This window comes from Eulemur rufifrons, chromosome 7 (genome assembly GCF_041146395.1).
Source record: "Eulemur rufifrons isolate Redbay chromosome 7, OSU_ERuf_1, whole genome shotgun sequence".
In the NCBI taxonomy this organism is placed as follows: Eukaryota; Metazoa; Chordata; class Mammalia; order Primates; family Lemuridae; genus Eulemur; species Eulemur rufifrons.
In genome coordinates, this window is record NC_090989.1 from 202497020 (window position 1) to 202514494 (window position 17475).

The window sequence follows — 17475 nt, forward strand, 5'->3', positions numbered from 1 at the left end:
GATGTTGAGAACTTTTTTTTGTGCTCATTGATGATTTATGTATCTTCTTTGGAGAAATACCTATTCAAATCTTCTGCCCATTTTTGAATCAGATGTTTTGTTGTTGTTCAGTTGTAGCAGTTCTTTATGTATTCTGCATATTAATCCCTTTTCAGATATATGATTTGCAAATATATCCTCACACAAACCATGAGTTGCCTTTTTACTTTGCTGATAGTGTTCTTTGATGCACAGAGTTTTTCATTTTGATAAAGTCTAATTTATCTATTCTTTTCTTTTGTGTCCTGTGCTTTTGGTCATATCCAAGAAATCATTGCCAAAGGCAATGTCATAAAACTTTTTCTGTATGTTTTCTTCTAAGACTTTTATAGTTTTTAGTCTTATATTTAGGCCTTTGATCCATTTTGTGTTAATTTATATATATATTAGTAGCATAAGGCAAGAGCCCAACTTCATTCTTTACATGTGGATACAGTGTATCCAGTTTTCCCAACATTTTGTTGAAAAGACTCTACTTTCTGCATTCAATGGTCTTGGCACACTAATTGGAAATCATGTGACCATATTTGCAAGGGTTTATTTCTGGGGTATCTATTCTATTCCTTTGGTATATATGTCCCTCTTTGTGTCAGGACCATACTTTTTGATTGCTACATTTTTAAAGTAAATTTTGAAATTAGGAAAGTGTGAGTCCAACTTTATTCTTCGTTTTCCAGATTGTTTTGACTGTTTGGAGTTCCTTAAGATTCTATATGAATTTTAGGATGGATTTTTCTATTTCTGCAAAAAAAATATCATTAGGATTTTGATAGAGATTCCACTGAACCTGCAGATTGCTTTGGGTAGTATTGACATCTTAACAATATTAAGACTTTCAATCCATGAACACAGGATTTCTTTCTATTTATGCGTCTTTAATTTCTTTCAGCAATGTCTTATGGTTTTTATTTTACAAGTCTTTTACCTCCTTGGTTAAGTTGATTACTATGTATTACATTATTTTTGATGCTACTGAAAGTGGAATTATTTTCATAATTTCCTTCTTGGACTATTCATTGTTAGGATATAAAAATGCTCTGTCTACAATTTCCATTAATATGTTGAGTGGAAGTGGTGAAAGTCTTGTTTCTGATCTTAGTGGAAAAGCTTTCAGTCTTTTCCCATTTGAGTGTAATGTTAGCTGTGGGATTATCACATATAGCCTCTATTATGATGGACTGTTCTGTATATGTTTATTAGGTCCAGTTGGTTTATAGTGTTGTTGAAGTTCTCTGTTTCCTTATTGATATTCTGTTTTTTTCTATTCATTATTTTGAATGGAGTATTGAAGTCTCCAACTATTATATTACTGTAGAACTATTTTTAACTTCAATTCAGTCAATGTTGGCTTCACCACTACACCTCAATGTTATTACAAGGTAATCTAATGCTCAAAGGTGGGCCATTTTATTTTCCTGTTGTACATAAACAATCTCACAGAAACTTCAGGTTATTCTGAGACCATGATAAATCGAAACAAAAACAAGGGCACTTTATAATGCTGTCTAAGTGTAGACAAAAAACAGGGTCACTGTGCCACCCACAAGATACTTAATCTTCATATTGCCCCTACTTTCTGACAACCACCAATCTAGAGTAAACCTCTACTTTCAGAGACCCTACCCCAAATAATCCAGTCAAAGCCCCATCCTATAACAGTTTCTTTATAACTCCTCCTACCAAGAATACCCACAGTACCCCATGTTGTATATTCTTCGTCCCTGCAATGTAATTTATATTTAATTACCAGCGTGTTCCTGGTAGTCTTTAAGTGATGGGCACTGAATAGGTCCCGGGGAAGCCGCCCAGGAACAAAATCAGGCCCCACCTCAGGCCCCCGCACAAATGCTAGGTGCAAGGCTTTCTGAGACTTGCTTTAACTCATCTGACGAATGGGTCATGTAACATGCTGCATACACAGCCTGTTACCCGCGCCCTCCCACCTGGACCCGTCCCCTGGTCACTCTGGGTCACACGAACTCGTCCCTACAGCCTAACTGGACGGTGATGGGGGAAGCAGCCCCACTCCGCGGCCCCTCTGCTCTAAGCGTGTACCCCCTCACGACAGTCCCGGCCGGTTTCGACTCTCGCACAAGCCCTGGTAAAGGGCACCGTTCTTGTCTCCAGCCTACAGATGAGGAAAACAAGACTCAGAGCGACGGCCCTGGGCCCAGCGGTGCCCGGGCGCTCACGCTTGGGGCAGCTGCCACGGCGGCCTCCACTGCGCGTGAGGAAGACTGCGACTCCCGCGCTGGGCGTGTCCATCGACGTCCGGGCCTCGCCCCCGTCCAGATCCCTGACTCACACCGCCCAGTCCTGCCCCGGCTAGCCAGCTGTCTCAACTCGGCGGGTCCTCCTACTGCTCGCGGCCTTCGGCTCCCACCGGCGCCCTCCCCAGCCCTTGGTCTTTGTCCCAGCCAGGCACTCTAACTCAATCTCGCTGTCTTCCATTCCAGTGCTTTTCTCCAGATCTCAATCCAAACTTCCTCTAGCCGGAATCTGGACCCGGATCCACCCTCTCCCCATTCTTCACTCCCGCAGGAGATAATCTCTGAGGTCCCTAGGACAGTACGCCTGTACGGAAGAGACACCTCCTCACTATGGCCGCCTCCGGAGCAGAGTTATAAGCTGCGCAGCCGGAGTTCGCCATGTTTGTTACGGGCGGGCGCGGCCTCAGGACCGCACCGAGCATGCGCAGCCCGGGCCAGGCGGCTCCGCTGTTCTGACATCACCAAGAGGTTCCGGAAGCGGACCTAATTATAAGAGCTAGTTATTTTGTACAAGACCGCTGAGATGAAAGAATCTGATCTGCTAATAGAGAGACTGTATGTGTGGTCAGTAATGTGTCTCTGGGTCAGGGACCGGAGCTACGTAGGGTGAGAGAGGGGCCATCGGCGGGCGAATCTCTGGAGACTGTGGTGAGGTGTCTGGGGTCGGACGTGGGGAGGAGGTGGGGTCAGGGATAGGGTCAGGAGTGGGGTCCGTGGGCCGAGGGTTCGGGAGGTGGTCAGCGTCAAGGATCAGTAGTAGAGACTGTTCGTGCCCTGATCGCCAGTGGAGGTTTTTAATCCGAGCATTCATGAGTTTAGCGATGTTATTTAAATGATATGTTTAAATAAATTGAAGTGTTTCCCAGTTACAAGCGTCTCATAAGCAATGCAATTTGCAGAAAATGACAGGTCTTCCGACTTTGTGATGAGAGTTGGGCAGGAGTCATTTGCTAGCACCTGGAGAGTTCTTGGCATTTCTTTGGGGTTGAAGAACTCTGAAGACTGTCCTCAGACAGGCCTGTGCCCTCAGTGTGGCCGTTTTTAGATTAAGTTGTTTTCCATGAGCTTTTCTGTTCTCTCCCCGTAGGAGAATGGCAGGCATCCAGAGTATCCTAGAGCAGTGGTCCCCAACGTTTTTTGGCACCAAGGACTGGTTTCATGGAAGACGATTTTTCCATGGGGTGGGAGTGCTCCCCATCGCGGCTATAAATACAGACGAAGGTTCCATCGCTCGCCCGCCGCTCACCTCCAGCTGTGCGATCCCACCCCCCCAATTTCATGGAAGACAGTTTTTCCACGGACCGGGGGTGGGGGAGGGGATGGGAGGGAAAAGGGGGCCGCGGAGCTCTGCAGCCCGATCCCTAACATGCTGTGGACCGGTACTGGTCTGAGGCCTGGGGATTGGGGACCGCAATCCTAGAGGATTATAAGAGATTCTACCACCCATGTCGTAACAGTTAATTATCCATTCGTGTTAGTTGCCCATTTCCTCACTTCCTGTTTGACTGTTACAGTTTTAATAGACCTCTTCAGAGATATTTGCCCTTTGATTTTCAAATCTTGCATATTTTGACTATATAAAAGTTTTTATTTTTTCTTTTTTGAGGAGTATGACCTGTATAGTTGGGTTTGAGGAGTCCTCCTTATCGTGTGGATTTTCTAATATTAACACAGAGTTGTATTTTTTCTATATAAGTCTCTATGGGATTTCCTTTCCCATATGGTATGTTGTAAGGGTTTAGCACAGTTAGCAGAGGGGTTAAGAGGTTGGACTGGGGGCTCTGTAGCCACATTTGTTTAGGTCTGAGTCCTGGCTCTGGCACTTAAATGTGTGTAACCTTGGCCAGGATACTTGGCTTCTCTGCGCTTTCCTCATCTGCTAAATGAGGAAATAAGGGTAACTGCCCCATAGGGTAGTTGTGTGGTTACATGGGTTAATATGCTTAAATCACAGGCCGATGAGTGAATGATTTGCTATATTTGCTCTGGAGGCCATTTGCTGGCTCTGCTTCCTTTAGTAAACAGAAGTATCTTTTCTTTCAGAAAATATTTATCAAGTGTCTCTATGGTCTAAGAACTATGGTAGAGCTTTGGATAGTGTGGAGATCTAGGAATTCACCTTAGGGTGGCAGGTGACAGATGATATAAAGAGATAAAATAATTTCATATCTTGATAAGTTAGGGAAGAGCACTAAAGAAGCCATGGTGTAGGTGACTGGGGAAGCCACTGTAGTGTTTCTTAAGCGATGAGATCCCTTATAAATCCCTGTGCTCACCTGGGGACATTGGGTGTGTAACTTTATTCTATCCCATGGATCTAGTACTCTATCTTTATGTGTTACCTGGTGGAGTACTCTGTTTATTTCTCCATGATTAACCACCCCTAGAGTTAGCAGTGTAAACTAATATCTTATCATTGCTCATGGTTTTGTGGAGTGATTGCCCTTAGCTAGGTGGTTCTCAGTGTGGCTTCTCACATGTGCTGTAGTCAGATGCCAGCTGGGGCTGCAGTCATCTAAAAGCTCACTTACATGGCTAGCCATTGATGCTGGCTGTTGACTGGAGAAGGTATATGTGGCCTTTCCATGTGGCATGGTGACTGGGTTCCAAGAAGGATCTTCCCGGGAACAAGCTTTCCAAGAAGCTTCAGGCTTTTGATCTAATCTTAGCATCTGCAGAATGGAATTTATGTCACATTCTATTGATCAAGTCACAAGACAACCAGATTCAATAGGAGGAGAGTTATTCTCCACCTCTTGATGTGAGAAGCAATGTGTGTTGAGAGAGGGAAGGAACTGATGGCAGCTATATCTTTGATTATCTACCACATAGAGCAAAGTGTCTCCACTCCTCTCTCCCTTAATAATCTTCCCTTTAAAAAACTTCCTTGCAATCTTCACACCTTTATTCTTACCTATAAATTTTAGAATCAGTTTTTTTCCTTATCTAGATGACCATGCCAATTTGGATTTGGATTAGAATTGTATTAAATATATGTATTATGTTGGAGGGAGAATTGGCATCCTCATAATATTGAATCTTCTCATCTAAGAACATTGTCTATTTCTCCATTTACCTAGTTTTTATATTTTCCATAGCATACATGTTGGTATATTTCCACCCAGGCCTTTCTCTTTCTTTTGTCATGTAACGTGTGAGTGGGACTGCACTATTTGTATGTGCACTGATTGCCCCAAGTTTAAGGTGTTACATGCATTAATTCACTTAATCACTCTCCATTTCCCCCTTCTCCCAATCCCTAACAACCACTAATGTGCTTTTTGTCTCTAGATTTGCCTATTCTGGATATTTCATATAAATACATCACACAATATCTGGTCTTTCATGACTGGCTTCTTTCACTTAGCAGAATGGTTTTGAGGTTCATTCACTGTGTAGCATGTATCAGTACTTTATTCCTGTTTATGGCCAAATAATGTTCCATCATATGTGCATATGTGTGTATACCAAATTTTGTTTATCCATTCATTCATTGAAGGATATCTGGGTTGTTTCCAGTGTATTTCAGGAGTCCCCAAGACCATCCTTTCTCTTGATCTACTGCTATTTGTACTTTATGATATACTTATGCAGGACTATTTAGCTAGAAATTAGCTGATGGTTAATTAAATCCAGTTCTTCCTCGAGCCAGTCATTTCCCATTGGCATTGAATCCTGAGGAGGCTTTAACTCAATCTCCCAAGACATTTGGTCGTCAATATAAGTATTATCATATGACTTATTTACATTAGATAGTTAAATCTAACCAACAATGTCAGTGTTACACCATATCATGTATCATGGTAGTAGATATATCCTGTGAAATAAGAATCAAAAGATACTGCTACATTGCTAGAGTTCTGCTTAGTCATTAACAAATGGTACAATTCATTATCACCTGGAATGACCAATGTGTCTCCGAGAGCAATGCTGTTCAGCTTTGCGGACTTCCATTTAACCTTGTCTGGTTCCAAAGCAGGAGTGGTTCTGGTGGTCTTGTTCCCATGTTTTGGCTATTATGAATAATGCTGCTATGAACATCATGTATGAGTTTTAGTGTGGACATATAGTTTCATTTCTTTTAGGGATATGCCTAGGAATGGAATTACTGGAGCATACAGTCGCTTTGTGAGAAACTACCAAAATGTTTTCCAAAGCATACACACCATTTTACATTCCCTCAGCATTGAATGAAGGTTCCAGTTTCTCCATGTCCATGCCAGTACTCCTTATTGTTTGTCTTTGGAATTCAGCCATCCTAGAGGGATAAAGTGGTATCTCGTTGTTTTGATTTGCATTTCCCTAATAACTAATGATGATGTGCACCTTTTCACGTGCTTATTGGCCATTTTTTATCTTTTTTGAAGAAATGTCTATTCATCCTTTGGCCATTTTTAAATTGGGTTGTCTTTTTTTCTGTGGAATTTTGAGAGTGCTTTATGTATGGTCTGAAAACAAATTCCTTATCAGATATATGACTTGCAAAAATTTTCTCCTATTCTGTGATTATCTTTTTATTTTGTTATTTATTCTCTAAAGCACAAAAGTTTTTAATTTTAATGAAATCCAACTTATCCATTTTTTGTTTTGTTGCTTGAGCTTTTGGTGACTGCTGTGGTTTGAATTGTGTCCCCTCACAATTCATGTGTTTGGCACCCTTGTGCACAGTTGGTGGGAATATAAAATGGTACAACCACTATAGAAAACAGTATAGTGCTTCCTTAAAAAATTAAAATTAGAATTATCCTATGATCCAGCAATTCCATTTCTGGGTAGAATAGCCCAAAGAATTGGAAGTGGAGTCTCAAAGAGATATTTGTATACCCATGTTTATGGCAGCATTATTCACAATAGCAAAAATGTCCACTGAGGGATGGATAGATAAGCAAAATTGGTATGTATTAATACATACAATAGAATATTATTCAACCTTAAAAAGGAAGAAAATTATGACATATGTTATAAGATGGATGAACCTTGAGGACATTATACAAAGTAAAATAAGTCAGTCACAAAAAAAGAAATACTTATATGAGGTACCTAGAATAGTCAAGTTCATAGAGACAGAAAGTAAAAGTGTGCTCGTCAGGGACTAGAGGCAGGGGAAAGTTAGTGTTTAATAGGTACAGAGTTTCAGTTTTACAAGATGAAGAGAGTATGGAGGTGGGTGGTCAGGATGGTTGCACATTATGAAAATATTTAATATCACTGAACTCTGTTTAAAATGGTTAAGATGCTAAATTGTATGTGTATTTTAACAGAATAAAAATTGAGAGGAAAAAGGATATGTGTTTACTCTAAATTAAAAAAAATTCGTATGTTGAAGTCCTAACCCCTAGTACTTCAGAATGTGACTGTGACCTTATTTGGAAATAGGGTCATTGTAAATGTAATTGGTTAAGATGAGGTCATGTTAGATTAGGGTGAACCCCTAATCCGGTATGATTGGTGTCCTTATAAAAGGGGAAATTTGTACATAGATATAACACAGGGAACACACCATGTGATGGAGGCAGAGTTCTCCAAGCCAAGGATTACCAAAGATTTCCAACAAACCACCAGAAGCTAGGAGAGAGGCATGGATTAGATTCTCTCTCATAGCTCTCAAAGGCACCAACCCTGCCAATACCTTGATTGTGGACATCTAGTTTGCAGAACTTTGAGACAATGTATTTCTATTGTATAAGCCACTCAGTTTGTGGGACTTTGTTGTGGCAGCCTAGTAGATGAATACAATATACAGCATGCTGTGTGCATTATTGGACACTATGGGCTGGAAAGTGTGTTCCTTGGTCTGAAGAAATATAACTTGGTGGTCCAAATTGGTATAGTATCTTCTGTTCCAGTTCTTTTATAGCACTTTCAGTATTTCCATATAGGAGTTTGCAAAGCCTAGTCAGGACTCATTTATAGCTTCCCAGGTACACTGGCGTCAGTCTGGTGTGGTCCACTTGTCAGCTGTGGTGGTACCTTCCCTCGGGGGAATCTGCCCCATAGCCACCTGAAGTTTCTTTCTGCTCTCAGACAGGACAGTTCTTCTTGGCCTTTTGTGCCTCAGAGGGTGCAAAAGGAATATGTCCATGAGCAGTCCATCCCTGCATGGCTGCAGCTCCTCTGTTCACTCCTTTGTGAGTGAACACCTCGCACCACCTCGAGTGGTGCACCAGGATATCCACCTACCGGATCCAATCACTGGTCCTGGAAAGGGCTCTTCAGGTCAGCATTGACATGTCATACTTTAATGTGCCCCTTAAGTTCCTGTAGGGCTGTGTCACATATGGACAACCCTTTAATAGCTCAGTTTGCCATTGCCCCTCTGCCTGATCACATGGCCAGGCCATTGGCTACCACCCATGAGTCAGTAAAAACCCAAGCATAGAGGCTCCTGTCATTATTCAATTTTTCCATCACAGCAACGAATGCAGCATGCAGTTCATCTCACTGGGCTGATTTGTTCTTACCTTTTCCAATTAGTTTTCCCATTCGTTGGTCAGAGTGTGGTGGCCTTCGGACCTGATGTCCATCCACCTTGGAGTTGCCATAGGTAAGCCAAGCAGCTCTTTGTTGTTCAATTGAAAGCTGTTAATAGCGCACTGTCCATGTGGCCATAGATCTGGCAGATCCTCAGGGGTGCCAAAGCTGGCCCTACGAGAGAGGAGGCTACCTGCATGTGAGTACAATGAGTATCCCCTTGCATTCCTCCAGATCATGCTTCTGTATAAACCATTTCCATTTTATTATGGAACTCTCCTGGGCGCTGCCTTCCTTATTGCAGTTTTTCTATGACATTACCCAAGTCATTATGGGTGTGTCAGATTTCAAGATTACTTTATATCATGCAGTCTTTGGGGCAGTTTCAATTAATGCTTAATGACAATCTAGTAATTGTCTACCAAAGAGTATATATTGTTACCGCTGCTACTGGAAATTTTCTGGTCCAAAATCCCAGTGGTCACCACTGGGTGGCACTCAGGAGCTTTTACCGTAAGCCCGATCTGCGTTAAGTGCTCCATCAGCCTTTCGTCTTTTTCATGGGCCACACAGTGCTATTGTACAGAGAACTTGTTGGTACCAGGATTCCAGCTTCTCACATGTCGTTAATTAAAGTAAAACTCTCTTTGACCACCAGGTATTTTATAGTGTTTCAAATTAACAACCTGGCTGGGCTTGGCCAATGCTGTTGTTTCCCATTTTGCATGTCCGTCTAATACTGGTCAGAAGGTAGGAACTTAGATATCTTATGTTTTGTAATACTAGGTAGGAGAAGTTTTCCTTAGTTAGACACAGTATTCATCTAAAAAAAGCTACAAAGGAGAACAAGCTGTTTTCCTTTAAATACTCACATGTAGAACACTTCTGACACCAAATGTGTGGGGGCTTTTTCCCACACCAGTTCTCCAACTCTGCGGACACCAACTGGGTGTTACAATTCAGTGAGGACACAGACTGCCTGGAGTTAGTGTAGATTCCACAGAGGAAGTAAGGGCTCAGTCCCATGAGACTGCCTCCTACTATTTAGATGCCAGTCATAAGCAGTGGGTCCCTAGGTTACCCTTCACTGTGTCTGACTTGGCTACAAGTTGGGGGTTCCCACGACTCCCTACTCAGGTTCAATAACTTGCTTTGACAGCTCACAGAACTCAGAGGACACTTATGTTTACCAGTTTATTATAAAGGATACAGATGAACAGCCAGATGAGAGGCACATAGGATGAGGTCTGGAAGGATCCTGAGCATGGGAGCTTCTGTCCTCATGAAGTTGGGGTGTGCCCCGCTCCTGGAAGTTCTCCAGACTCTGTCTTTCAGAGATTTTTGTGAAGGCTTCATCATATAGGTATGATAAATTATTAACTCACCCCTTCCTGGAGGATGGGGGTTACGGCTGAAAATTTCAAACTTCTAATCGTGACTTGGTATTTCTGTTGACTGGAGGGCACCCTGGTCCCTGAGGCCCCATCCTGAAGCTATCCAGGAGCCCATCAGTGGTAACTTTAGTAGAACAAAAGATGTTCTATAACCCAGGAAATTCCACGGGATATAGGAGCTCTGTGTCAGGAACCAGGATCATGGACCAAATATGTATTTCTTAATTATATCACAATGTCACAACATCCCATTAATACATTCAAGTAAATGAGACATAACCACTTTGCATAAAGTCTGTTCAAACATCCCAATTCTTATCCAAGCTTTCATTTTGATCTCATCAACCATTGTATACCCCAATCTAACTATAGCCCCTGTTAGGACATCACCACCAGGTTTTAGAATCACACTACACTGGAGTCCCATGTCAAGGAGTCCTAGAAAAGTTCTTTAGCCACACATGTGCCAATGGCCTGGGGTGCAATGCTGGTGCTTGGGTCAAAAAAACCCCACGCTTTCATTAATGCTTATTCTGATTAATTTGCTGGACCATTGTCCTGAGAAATTTGAAGTTAAGTTTCTCACTGTCATCTTTGCCTTCCAGCTTTTAAAATTCTTCCAAATTAGAGTAAGTAGAGCATCTTGATTTAGGGCCCTTGAATTTTGGGGGACTGTCCACCCAACCGCCAATAGTGTTGCATTAAGATCTTTGTTTTATTCCCATCAATATGTTCTTTATTCACCCCATTTCTTATCAACTGTGTAAAGATTTCCACCTTTCTGGGATGAGTCCCTTGATTCCTTGTTTTTCCCCCATCTCTTGTGAATCACTCTAATTTTCTGTTGTTTCAGCATCATTTTTTCCCCTTTGGTAGAAGCCGTGGGGCCAGTGGCTCTAGCTCAGATTGTCTAAAACCTGAGCTTGGCACAGCCTCAGGATCTGACCTAATATGCTCCTTATTTTGTTTTAGCTATTACAGACAATAACCAAGGGATTGTATATTTAGCTTGCTTCTTGTAATAAAATATTTTACATTTTATTATGTAACTAGTGAGCCAACTCCTCAAGAGTTGGTTCTATCATTTCTAAATTCCGTTGGTAACTTTTACCTCTGTTAACTGATTGCAGCACAGCTGTTGCTTTACATGATGGGTGACCTGGTGGTCATCCAGGATTTAAAGATTTATCAACCCCCAACCCTGTCATTCTTCTCTTCTCCAAACTATGCTTTTGCCATGTTTCAGTGAGTCAGGATCATTCCAGCAAATCCCACTTCTGATGCCAATTGTGTTCAGCTTTCCCAAGACTGCCTTCAGGTTGAGTAATCCACTGGAAGAACTCACAGAACTCAGAAAAGCTGTTTAATGGTTATAGTTTATAATAGTGAAAGGCTACAGATTAAAATCAGCAAAGGCAAAAGGCACGTAGAGCAGAGTCCAATTGTCCTCTCCTAGTGGGTTGTATGGAAAGCAACCTCCCAGCAACAGCATGTGACAACTTGTACAGAATACTGCCAAACAGAGGAGCTCAACCAAGGTTTGGGTGCAGGATTTTTGATGGGGGTCTGTCACTATGTGGCTTTCCTCAGTTACTCAGTCTCCAACCCCTCCAGAGGTCAAGCCGCTACAGTGTGCTCAAGGCCACCATGGTAAATCACATAGTAGCATAAAAGTTCCAGCATGGCCCATAGCCACAGGTATACACAGATACTCTTGTCAAGCAGGATAATCCAAGAGTTTAGAGGACTGTTGTCTCTAAAACCCAGTCAAGGGTCAGTTGTTTCCTTGGAATGTGCAGTTTGAACACCAAAAACCTGCTAAGTTAACCTCTTACTGCACCATTTGATAAAAAAGTCATCCTTTCTCCATTGAGTTGCTTTTGTGTATTTGTCAAAAATCAGTTTGACATATTTGTGTGGGTCTACTTCTGGGTTCTCCTTTCTCTTCCATTGATCCATTTGTCCCTTCACCAGTACTATGCTGGCTTGATATTGTAACTTCAGAGTAAGTTTTAAGGTTAAAAAATATCTAACATAAAATATGCACTGGATCTGTATTTTGAAAACTACAAAATGTGAGGAAAGAAATTTTAAAAGATATAAATAAATGGAGAGACATACCACAGTTTTGGATTAGAAGACTAGGCATAGTAAAGATATCAGTTATCCTTAAATTGATCTATAGATTAATTGCAGTTCCAACCAAAATCCCAGTTTGTGAATCTTCTTTATTCTTTTTTCAGAATTGCTTATACTGTTCTAGTTTTTCCAACTTTGCATATATATTTTAGAATCAGCTTGTCTATATCTACAAAAAGATAAATTGGTATCAATTCTTATCTTTATTGTTTCCTTAATTCTGCTTGCTTTGAGTATACTTTTTGGTCTTCATTATCTATTTTCTTAAGGTGTCTGCTTAGGTAATTGATTTGGGATCTAGCTCTTTTTTGTAATGTGGGCATTAGTGCTATACATTTCCCTTTAAGCACTGCCTTACCTGCATTCCATAAATTTTGATATTTTGTTTAGCTCGATACATTTTCCAATTTCCCAAGAGATTTTCTCCTTGACCCATGCACTATTTAGAAGTGAACTGGCTTATTTCTAAGTGTTTAGGGAAATTCATATTTTTAAGACTGAGGAGGGTACTGAGACTGTCACAGCAATTATAGGTGAATACCTGAGCAACGAGGAATCTTATGCCCTACTGGTGGGAGTGTAAATTTTTACAACGAGCCTGGGCACAGTGGCTCATGCTTGTAATCCCAAAGCTTTGTGAAACTAAAGTGGGAGGATTATTTGAGGCCAGGAGTTTGAGACCAGCCTGAGCCATGTAACAAGACCCTGTCTCTATGAAAAATTTTAAAAAATTAGCTGGGTATGGTGGTACATGCTTGTAGTCCTAGCTACTCAGGACTCCGAGGCAGGAGGATCACTTAGGCCCAGGAGTTTGAGGGTACAGTGAGTTAGTTGATTGCACCACTGCACTCCAGCCTTGGGGGATAAAAACCCTGTCAAAAAAAAAAAAAATTTAAAAAACTTCTTACAACCACTTGGGAAGGGAGGAGGTGACTGGACAAGATTGCTCACACTGTGACCCAAGAAGGCATCTACCCTGGTGCCCATGTACACAAAGAGACATGAAAAATGTATTTACAGCATCACTACTTGCTATTTGCAATAGCAAAAACTCAGAAACAACATGAGAATAGATAAGAACATGTTGGTATATTCATGCAATAGAATACAGTAGTTAAAATGAATAAATGACATTGTATCAACATGGAAAAATCTCACCCCAAATTTTATTGAATGTGGGAAAAGCGACTTGTGGAAGGATCCACAATGTACAGCATTTGTAAATTGTTTAAAATATATAAAATAAATCTCTGCATTGTTTAGGAATACATACATATGTAATAAAGCTGGAAGGGAAATTCAGGAATAATGATGACTAAAGGTTAGCACCTTTGGGGAAGATTACAGGATAAATTCGAGAGGGCTACTCAAGGGGTTGTGATTGAATGTTCAAGGTAGGAGGTCAGTTGGTGTTCCTTATTTTTTAAAAACTTTTTAGTTTGTTTGAAATATTCAGTAATAAAACTCATATGTATATCTGCCCATATGTACATATATACACATACACACACACACACACACACACACACATATATATAAAACCAATATTTTAGGAATGTGTATTGCTGATTAATAGGATTGAGTGATTTTTACTTTACTTATTTGTACTTGTAAGTATTCTAAAAATTTCTTCTAGAATGTGAGTTATTTTTAAAAAGTCACACAAGTAGCTTTTGATGAAAGAAATGTTTTATCATAAACAGACATGCAGGGAGAGACAGCACCACAGCTCCAAGGAAAGGTCATGTTTGGTTCTCTGAAATTCTTTCCATTTCTCCAACATTTCATGGTCCTACTGTAGGATGCTGGAATCAGATCATCACTGAGGACTCAGTAATAGCTCAGCGGGGTCATAAATGCTGCGCTTCCTTCCGCACACCATTCGCTCATTGTTGTGTATTGTCTTGGTGGTGGTTTCTGCAGTTTCTAAGTCAGGTGGATTTGGGAAACTATCCCCACGCGTTCTTTCTAGCGTTCCCATTTCCCTAAGCAGCCGGGTGGGGTCCTGCAGAGGGGTGGCAGGACAGAAGCCCCTCCAGCTCGCCGGGCCTAAGTTCCCTGCTTCTCCGTGGGGGTTCTGTCCAGGACGACTTCCTCCTCACGCGTGCCGGCCTCTGTCCAGAAGAGGGCGCAGGCGAGTCCTGGCCAGCTGGCACCGCTGTGTGTGCAGCACCCAGGCCCCGCTTATGGGAATCGAGGCCACAGCCAGGAACCCAGCTTGTGGCTTTTAGGCCTGGAAAGAGGAAGAGCCACAGGTTCCCCATCCAGCGCCCTCAGCTGCAGCAAGGGATGGTTTAATTTCATTACCTGTTTATGCCCGCTTGTGGGTGTCTGATTGCCCCCAATTAAAAAATAAACAAGCATTTCCTACATGTGTGTACATACAAACTAGATATACAACCCAAATGTCCATTAACAGGTAAATGGATAAAGTGTTTTATATATGTACAATGTAATGTAACTAATAAAAATAAAAAGAAATGAACTATTAATAAATGGAAAAACATAGATTAATCTCAAAATACTATTGATGAATGAAAGCAGCAAGACAAAAAACAGTACATACTGTGTAATTCCATTGTATAAAATTCTTTAAAAAACAAACTGATCTAGAAAGCAGATCTGTGATTGCCTGGGCAGGGCAGTGAGGGGAGGGCTGGGAGGTGGGGATTATGAAGGGCATTGAAAACTTTTGGAGGCAGTGGATATAGTCACTATCTCGATTGTTATGATGGTTGGTTTCAGAGGTGTCTACATATCAAATTGTGTCAAACTTATCAAATTGTACATTTTAATGTGTACAGTTGATTATGTATCAATTATACCACAATAAAAAAATTGGCATATTTTCTCTGCGTATAATGTCTCTTATTAATAAGAAACTGAAACTATTATACTAAGTGCAATATTCTGTGTTGATTCTAACATCTGGGAAAAAAAATCATCAAACAACAGTTGATCCTTGAACAACACGAGGGGTAGGGGCACTGAAAATCTGCAAAAAACTTTTGCGTCTGCTAAAACTTAACTGCTAATAACCTACTTTGACTGAAAGCCTCACTGATAACATAAACAGTTGATTAACACATATTTTGTTTCTGTATTATATACTGCATAGTAAACTAGAGAAAAAATTTTATTAAGAAAATCATAAGGAAGAGAAAATACATTTACAGTACTGTAGTGTATTTATTGATAGCATATGTTTAAGTCATCTGTCCACAAGATGAATCTTTTGTGTGAACTGGCAGGCAATGGTAGTTGCAGACCTCAATCCACAGTACATATCAAGTAATTCAACTTTTTCTTGTACTGTCATGATTTTTCTCTGCTTCTTGGGAGCACTACCAGGACCCCCTGTAGCACTTCGTGTGGGTCCCGTGGTGTTATTTAGGGATTATGGCATTGCACCCAACATGGTGAAAAATACGCAAGAAGACCAAGAGATCACTTTTTACTGTGATAGGCAACTTACCGAGGAGATGAACTGCTTAAGCAGACACGATTAGTGTCACATAGTGTTAAGTGGATAACTCACAACACTTGAGCTCACGGCAATAGCAACAGGTGGTGGCTATGAAATTATTACAGTAGTACAGTATGTACTACGTTTAATTTTAGGTAGTTATGATTTAATATTGCATCTTTATATTAATTTTTGTTTACATTGCATTCATGACATACCTTTTCCTTAATTTTTTTTCAATATTTTGGGGCTGTGTGGTTTGTGAGTTTTCTCAAATTGTCACATCTCAAAAAAATTTCCAATATATTTATGGAAAAAAATCCATGTATAAGTGGGCCTGTGCAGTTCAAACGCACACTACAGTTCAAGGGTTAACTGTAGTAAGAACTTAAGAGGGCCAGCATGTCCTCCTGTGACTCTGGCAAAGATTTATGCTACAGACCATGTCCAACAGCTATGAAGCAGACCTGAGGTCTTGCCTCTATCTGCTGTGAGGCTTAACATCAACTTCGTTATATTCACATTCCAACCAATTATATCAGCATTACATAGGAGCCCAGTGTAAATAAAATAGCAAGAGAAGTGGGCCATCATTAAATTCCTAAGAAGAAGTTATTAATATATCCTAGCACATGGTAAATATTCACTAAATAGTTTGGAATGACTAAACTAAGAATTCTAGCATTGAAACTTCACTATCTTATCACCAGAAGGAAGAACAAAACAATGAGGACAATTTTTAGTAGGCCAGAAACAAACAATGCTGTATGCATAGGTAAAATTCTACTTAACATAGTGCACTATAATTGGCTACCAGAGACATGTTAAACAAGAAAAAAAATCAGAGACTAATTGTCTCATTTTGAGCAAAGCATACCAAAATAAATATAGTTTGTAAATTGCAGCCAAATCTACATAATTACTTGCTCTTTGTGATCCAGCTTTTGAATATATTTTTGTAAATTTTGTGATTCAGCTTTCAAATATATTTGAATACATTTCTGTAAATTTCCTTGTAACTGCTATGGACAATATAGAGGCTCTCATTTTTATGTGTCCACATACAGTATAGAATGACTGATGGGTGATCTGTTACACAGCCCTCATTTCATTTTAAGATTTCAACTAAAAAAAAGATGATATCCAAGGCAGAATTCTAAATTTTCATTTCTATTTTCATTGTATTATTGCAATACTCTTATTTTTGGTATTACCATGATTCAAATTGTGCTTCAATGTTTAATGATCATTCATTTAAAATATTTATTGAGCACCAAACAAGTGACAAGTGCTGTCCTAGATAATGAAGACACAGTAGTAACAAAGCAGAAATAGTTCCATCCCCACAGAGTTTACCATCTGAGAGGGAAAACCGAAAGACTACACATGGGTGATGCAGGGTGTCAATCAAGGGGGTGAATGGAAAGGGGCAGGAAAGGCCTCGCTCAGGGATATGAGTCAACGTCACCAGCAGAGGGAGGAGATCAAGTTAAGGAAGAAGCATATGAATGAAGCACATTTGAGGAACTGTAATAATTAAGACATGGCTCAACTGCAGACAGAGAGCTGATTCCCTGGAACAGAATCTTAACTTCAATACACATTTTTAAGTTTCAGCAATTGTTTAGAATGCATGATCTACTCAGCAATATAAATTGTGATAGTATCATTACAGTGACTATAGATTTTACTGCAC